This window comes from Peromyscus californicus, unplaced genomic scaffold (genome assembly GCF_007827085.1).
Source record: "Peromyscus californicus insignis strain IS unplaced genomic scaffold, ASM782708v3 Scaffold_8__1_contigs__length_139910024, whole genome shotgun sequence".
NCBI lineage: Eukaryota > Metazoa > Chordata > Mammalia > Rodentia > Cricetidae > Peromyscus > Peromyscus californicus.
This window is the reverse complement of record NW_026294606.1, coordinates 78,833,480-78,841,329: the sequence shown is the minus strand read 5'-3', so window position 1 is coordinate 78,841,329 and position 7,850 is coordinate 78,833,480. Positions and strand designations below refer to the sequence as shown.

The window sequence follows — 7,850 nt, the reverse complement described above, 5'->3', positions numbered from 1 at the left end:
GTTAAGGCTTCATTAGTTAAATAGACCAAAGGTGAATAGCTCATCCATATAACAGATGCACAATTTGTAAAGAAACATGGAAAACATCTTCAACAATTAAAAGTCTAAACTGAGACAACAAAATATTATCACCATTTGGACAACTACATGGAACTTGAGCAAAATGGCTATGACAAGATTAACTGGGGGAAAAAAAGAACTCTGAGCTGTGTGTGTGTCATGTTTATAGCTAAGTATGGGAACATGATTTGGAAAAAAAAACACAAATGTTAGATGTGATTTGGTCTGCTAGGATTGAATTTCACCTTCATATTCTGGTTCTCTCGTGCTTCAACTTGGTACTGACTAAGTTGCTGAGGCGGGGGGGGGAACAAAGGTTGATGCTCATCAAAGACTCTGCTCCCTGATGCCACATTCTATAACCCAGCACCCTTATTCAACCAGACATTAACACTAAAGAGCCAGGAACAAACATTAAAGACCAATGTATGAACTGAATTAAATCAAATTTCAACTAAATGTATGATCATGATGTTGATGATGATAATGTTGGTGATTATGATGATGCTATTACACATAGTATTCTTCACCATAATCATGGTAGCATGAGTTTGATTCGGTTACAGCCAGGTTCCTATCAGACTGAGATGACAATTCCCTAACACTTATTGGTTGAGATGATTCTAATCTGTTCATTCATACAGTTTGTACCATTATCTAGCTGTGGTTGATTGTCCCCATAGTCTCAGGTATTGAATGCCTGGTCCCCAGGTGGTGATGGTGTTTGAGGAGTTTCAAGCTGTACAGTCTTGCTGGAGGAAGGGAGTCACTGGAGAGGACTTTGGGGTTAGAAGGCCTCCACCACTTGCAGTTTGCTCTCTCAACTTCCTGTTCCTGCTGCCATGCCTCAGCTACACCAGGATGGACTCATCTCCCTCCAGAAACTTAACCCAGGTAGACTCTTCCTTCCATAAGTTGCCTTGGTCCTGATGTTTTATCACAGCAACAGAAAAGTATGAAATACAATGAACTCTGCTTAGTGTGAATGTATCATTTACGTATCAATTCTGTTACAGTTCTTTCCTAAGTACCTTCCTGGTACAATAAATCCCTGTGTAATATGCTAAGTCCATTATAAGCACAACCACAATGTCAAAATCCCAGGGGAAGCTCTTACTGTAGAGAGGTCCTCCACATGACTCACCATGTGCTTTTTACCATTTCAAATTATTAAATGAAAATATAGAATTGCAAATGTCAGTGTCTCTAGCCTAAGAATCTACCACAGATAAGGCCTAAAAGTAGGAAGCGACAGACACATGTCTGAAAACTAGATTTCTTCTTGAGATGATGGGGATTAATGACAGGGTCTCGCACATGCTAGGCAAGGGTTGCAACATGGAGCCTCTTTCGGAAAGTGGGTAGGCAGCCCCGTGCCAGGCTGCTGCTGAAGAACAGCAAGGATGCCCCCTCGGGTCATTCAGAACCAAGTCTGCAAGGTTCCTTCCCTCTCCAGCTGTTAAACAGGCTCTTTGCTCTGTTTTGTTGCTTTGATCCTGAGTATTTGGGAAGGAGAAACCACAGGGGGTTTGACTACAAGAATTCCACATTGAATGATTATATTGAAGCATTTAAGTGTGAGAATGCGTACTGTAGATTTTCGTGGATGTAAAGAACACCAGGAGATTGGTGAGGTGCAACTGAGTTTGTGTCCTGTGGGGCCTTTCTGAGGAGGATTCGTTGATGAGGGAACTCCCACACTGGAGGTGCACAGCATTATCCCATCAGTGTGAGGTCTGGACAGAATCACAGAACAAAACGAGCCGAGCACCCTGATTCTCTTCTGCTTCCTGACCAAGTGTGGTGTGAACCTCTCAGCTGCACCTTGCCCTCCTTGTGATGATGGACTGAGGCCTCTGAAGCTGACAGACAGCTCAGTTTTCCTCCCTGTGCTGCTGGGAAGTACTTAGCCACAGCAATGGTGTCAACTACGACAATGCCGATCATTTGGAGAGATTATGGAGCCTTTCAATCCGTGAATGGAGTAATACAGGATCTCTTTACTAGAGATTACATCATCCAAAGTTTATCTTGGAAATGTCTGGTTTTTACTGTGTACATTTAAAATATGATCTTTTGCATTATTTTACTGATAGCAATTTTATGATAGTTTCATTTTCAACTAAAGCAATACTGACAGTTTGGGGAGAGTGTTGAGCCTTTCAACCCATGAACAAGGTAATAAAGTATCTCTTTCCTACATGTTAGATAGTGCTAAGTATTTTGGAAATGTTCTGGTTTTTACTGTGTACATTTTAAATAAAAATTTTTGTACTATTTTACTGATATCAATTTTGTGATGTTTTCATTTTCACTTCTTTCATTGATAAAGATTGAAGATTCCATTTTTACCCATAATTCATTTATGACTTGGCAGTCCCTTATTAGCTCTAATGAGATCTCATGGAGGCTCACTATTTCCCACATAAGTAATCTGTAACCTCTAAGAGCAGTTTCTATTCTGTTTGTGTATGGACACTCACAGATCTTCACTGTCTTGCATTTCCTGAACTATCATGTCACAGCCAGCCCACTGCCCCTGCTGTGACCATTTCACCAGGAAGCCTGATTCTAAACCACGCAGGATGGGGATCTCTCAGCTGACTTCCTGCACACCTAGATACCCCCACCACATCTCACCCTACACAGACCTTACTGAAGCTCAGCTCCCATGATATGATGTGGACTCCCTGATGTCTGGACGCTTGTGTTAGATAACTGAGACTTGTGGGATTTTTTTTTTTCCCATGAAAATGTCATGGTGACTGATGGGTGGGGTACCTTCATTCCTAGGAAGCTGTAATGAACAGATCTGAGACCCCTAGAAGTCTTGCACAAGCTGACTGACCTCACTGGAGAGACAAGTCCCTTAGATGCCCAAGGTCACATATGTGGGCCATCAATAGGTGGTAGTCACCAATGCAATTGTCCTGAGGAGAGCCACAAAAGCATGGTGAGCATAGCTAGCTTGTTTCCAGCCATATCCATAAACACAAGGAAGAAATACAAATAAAACCTTGACATTGTCACTCATAGACTGTCCCCAGCATTGAGGAAAAGCTAGGCAATACGTCAAGAAAATAAGCATGGTTTAAACATCATCAATAGCGTGAAACATCCCTGAAAACTCTGGCCACTCACTATTCAAATTGTGTTCTGAATATGTGCGATGGTGGGTGTGTGTCCAACTTGTGCTCATGGGAATCAGGGATCTCATGACATTGCAATTTGTCCTTATCAGACCCTGAAATGTACTGCTACCCATTATAAGGAGCCTGAAACTACAGCAGAAACCCATTTGAAGGGTACCTGAACAGCCTGACCTCTAAGCACATGACCCAAGTTATTAGGATCTCAGCAAACAGCAGCCAGCCTCAACTCTCCGTATTTCTAGCACCACTCTTGGGCGTTCACCTGGTCTCTGTCAAAGCAAGAGTTTTAGCCTCCCTTTCTCCAGTATGGCCTCCAGGTATCTGCTTGGGGACATTGCTATTCCCTGAACAAGCATGCTAAGTGGACATTATAACCATAATTAAGGCAATGAAAATCAGGCACTAACAAGCTATTAAAACCAATACTTTCACACAACATTGAAAAGAACCAGAAGAGTACAAAAGCTATTTCTCAGAGGAGGGAAGCTGGCTGTGGGGCTGGGACTGCTGCTGGACTGAAATCAGGGGGTGATTCTGCGGAGACCAGAACTGGTGCTGTTGCAGAGCGGATATAGACGGACAACAAGAGGAGAAAGTGGTGACAGGGCCGTTCCCTAGGGAGGTAGACCCACTGCAGCAAAGGTGAGACATGTAAAGTTGCACTGTGTCTGCTGATGTGGTGAGACCCACAGGATCCACAGCTGCTAACAGGTGTGGTGGCTGGAATGCTGCTGTCACATCTGGCTCCAACAGCAGAGAGGTCAAAGGATCTTCTGGTACTTTTGTGCTCTCCGGCTCTGGTGCACAAGCTGCTTCCTACTCCAGAGCAGCTGGTTTCACTGATGGTTAACAGACTTTACACTCTGGATCTGAGAATGTTTGGCTGTCTAGATCTAAGGATGCAGACAGATGTGTTGCTGATACGGGCATCTCTAGAAAGGGGAAGTGGCAGTGGAGGTAGGCCCCAGATGAGATCTCCTTCACAGCATTTCCACAGACAGAGGAGACCATGTTTTTTGGGAATCCCATATCCTATCCTATAAAAGGAGATGTGCCCAGGCTAGGGTCCAGCAACATCCTACAAACAGGAGGCTCTCAAGCCTCTCCCAGCACACCAGGTACTAAACACACCTCACGGGGTTGTCAAACACCTGCCTGAGGCTTCTTCATCCTTGGCCTCTGATCCAGTGGCCTCTTGTTCCTCCAGATGGGTCAGGAGCATATGGACATGAACAACAAGATCAGAGCAGGGCGTGTTCACAGTCAAGTAGTTCTTCATCTGTTTCACAACGGTCAGGGCTGAAGACTGGCAAAATTCCTCAGGTCCCTTGTCCATCCACGTGTCCAGGAAGGTACAGATGGTCCTAGGGAAGGGGAAGGACAACAAAGTTAATTGCCTGGAATTTCCTTTTCCAACCTCCCTACAGTGAGGACTGCAAGGTAGAAGATGTTCAGCCCTTGTGCACGTGAGTACAGTGAGTAGGGCTGTGAGGTCCATGTGAACTGGGAGCTCCACACAGCCTTTCTCAGGCTCTAATGGAGGACAGCTGAGCAAACCTTCCTGGCATGGGCTGAGATGAGGGTAGAGTCTCACGGGGGCACCTGAGGCTGAAGGTTTCCCATATCTCTCCACTAGGAAGGACCCTGCCCATGCAATTCTTCTCACCCTGCAGGCAATGCTTAGACATCAGTACAGGAGTAGAAACCAGAGGTGTGAGACCCAAGCATTGGCCAACCCTAACCCTTGGCACCCAAATGACCCCAATGTGGGGAGCCAAGGTCTTCCTCTTGTTGCAAAGCCCACTTATTTCTTTACTTGTTCATCCTGTTCACAGTAAGGGTGGAAGTATGGAGACCTAGAGGAGACCAGGAATGATGTCATCTGTAAAGTCTCAGGTCCCCCAGCCAAAAGACATCTAGGGGCCAGGATCATTCCTGGAGTGGAATGGCAGTACAGTTATGCCTGCTCTCGGAATTATTAGTTCACCTGCATACAGTAGGTGCTTCAAAAATGTTTGTGAAGTGGATGAACATGAACATCTCTACTCAGATATTTCAAGGGGCAGAGGGTCCCTCAAATTATACTCCACGAGTCTCCACATGGAACATGTTCAAGTCAGTACTCCAATATGAGTCCTAGTGCCTCCTTTACGAATGGGAAAAGTGCTTTAACCAAAGCATATGAAAAATTGGATCAGGGAAAGAGAGTTTCTCCAATGTGCAGGGGACAGCCACATTCATTAGGGCTCTAGCTCTGGATACCCCAGTCCCTAGAGCCAAGCCTATAGGAAGCATTTTCTGACTCCATGCAGCTGGGTCCTGACTATACTCTAGAAATTAAGCAGGCTCAGAGAGAGGCAGAGTGCTTCCCAGAACCAACAAGAGGATCTGAGGCCTCTGGACTTGGAGGTGGTCCTCACCTCTTGAACAGCAGGTCCAGCACCTGCTGGGTGGTGGCAAACCTTGGGTAGACATACAGGAAGGCAGGGACAAAGAAGGGGTCCCCACTCTGCAGGGAAGGCACCAGTGGTTCACCAGCTTTTCCACTGTGTCTGCACTGATTCGGGACTCTCCACAGCACTCCTTCATGTCCTTTGGGACAGACTCCTTCTCAACCTGAGGAGAGATCAAGGTGGATGATTCAAACAGGCACAGGACTGCAACGTTCTGATTGGCTATTATCATTCCAAGTTTTCCTGAACCATTACACCATCAAACACCCCAAGTGAAACTTGAGGAAGCTCTGAGATTTCAGAGTGGTTACCTGGTCTGTGTGGTCCTGGCCCTGGCTGTCCTGGGTCAAGTGTGTTTCCTCCGGAGCAATGGCCAGAGTTGTTGGAGGCAAGAGTGAACCCTGTGTCTCCAGACACCGCCATGGCCTTCACTGTTGTCTTTCTTGAGGCCTGAGCCTTGAGTAGTCTGAAGACAACAAGAGAACCTTCTGCTCTCTCTAGGGTCTCAAGGACAAGACCCTGCTGGCCTGACCCTCAGCAATTGACTGTCTGGGTACCAGGATTCTGAACTGTTAGGTCATCATTGTCCAGGAAGTGAGGTCACATCCTAGAGATCACTCCTCTGAGTCTCGTCCTCGCATAGAGCTTTCCCCAAAGACCCCTGTTCCCTCCCACTCCCCAGGTGCACTACTGGACACAGTTACACAGGTGCTTCCCATTTAGTGCTCCCAGGGATGTCTGGGTACAGGCAGCCCCTCAATTTTGCAATCTGAGTCCCTTTTGCTGAACTGCATCTGTTACCCTGATCCTAAACTCAACCCTAGTTGCCCTAGCCAGCCATAAACACCAGCCATGTTGCCTTGCTTTTAGACTACTTTGTGTGTGTGTGTGTGTGTGTGTGTGTGTTCTGTGTGAAATGTGAGCACATATACACACAACCAGTCACCAGACCCCACAATGTCATTGTTCCTGCACAGAGATTGTCTTTGCCAGAACCAGATCCCGTAATCATGATCATCTTAGGGCTCAAGCCCAGAGTGTTGAAGTCCTCAGTAAACACCGGCTCAGTCACATCCACAGCTTACAAGATGGCCCCACAACACTGCTCCCTGACTCACTCATGCTCCATTGTTTCTGCTTCAGATTCCTGCTTGACTTCTTGTCCTGACTGTCCTCAGTGACGGACTGTGACCTGCCACCTGCTATAAACCTTCTCCTTCCCTAAGTTGCTTTTGGTCCCGGTGCTTGTCCCAGCGGCAGAATGAAACTCGAACACCACACTCTCTTGTCACTGTCCTGTGTTATCTGGCAGCCAACCTCTTCTCTAGCTCCTCATCCTCCCTCGCTCCCTGGTGCCTCATCTTTTCCTCTTTTCTCAGTGTTTCTCTTTTTCTGTGTTCCCAGTGGTCTCTGCTCCAGAGACATTCCGTGTTCATCTCCCGGCCAGCCCACTCATTCACCAAGAGGATCTGGGTCAATGTTTAGCAAACCAGTGATCTGATGAGTCAGCCTCATGTGCTTGTGTCACAAGGAGCTATAGAGCCGTTGCAGTTTTATAGTGATTTAAAATCTTGTGTGATTTGTCGAAACGAAGCGCAGCTGTGTCCGTGCTTGCCTTACTCGTCTCTGCAAGGCGTTCATAGTTTCTGTTACAGACTCCTTCAGTTCTGTGCACCTAGGGATTGCTGACGTCATCTCCTTTATTCTGAAGTGTGCCTGCACAAGAGGCAGTGCAGGGAAAGACTGGAGAGAGATCCAGACAAAAGACCTGGAGCCTTCAGCGGCTCCTCCCCACTTCCTAGCTCTTCAAAGGCTGCTGAGCCTCACCACTGCCCCCATGTGGAGGAAAAGCACACAGCAGAAGAGAATAACGGAAAAGTCACCTTCAGTGCAGTGTAAATACTTTACGAACAACATCTGAAGACTAGATTTCACTGGGATAAGAGCTAGGTATGAAAAAGTGGATGAACAAGCAGTAAGTGGACTTCAAAAGAAGATTAAAAACTTTGTCAAATTATCTGAAATACCTATTAAAATATCTAAAAACTACAAAACATTCTTCAGAAAATAGAACAGTCTTTAGACATGGAGAGACTTCATTCAAGAGTTCACAGATTTGTTATTAAGAGGTAATTCTCCAGAGAACCATTTAACAGCAGGATACTTGGCCTTTTTCCCCCACGTA

General features: G+C 46.0%; 1 pseudogene; it reads right to left on the bottom strand.

Moving 5' to 3' along the window:
- Positions 1-4,314: 4,314 nt before the first annotated feature.
- On the bottom strand, positions 4,315-7,360 carry LOC128104543 (ral guanine nucleotide dissociation stimulator-like; annotated as a pseudogene).
- Positions 7,361-7,850: the final 490 nt, after the last annotated feature.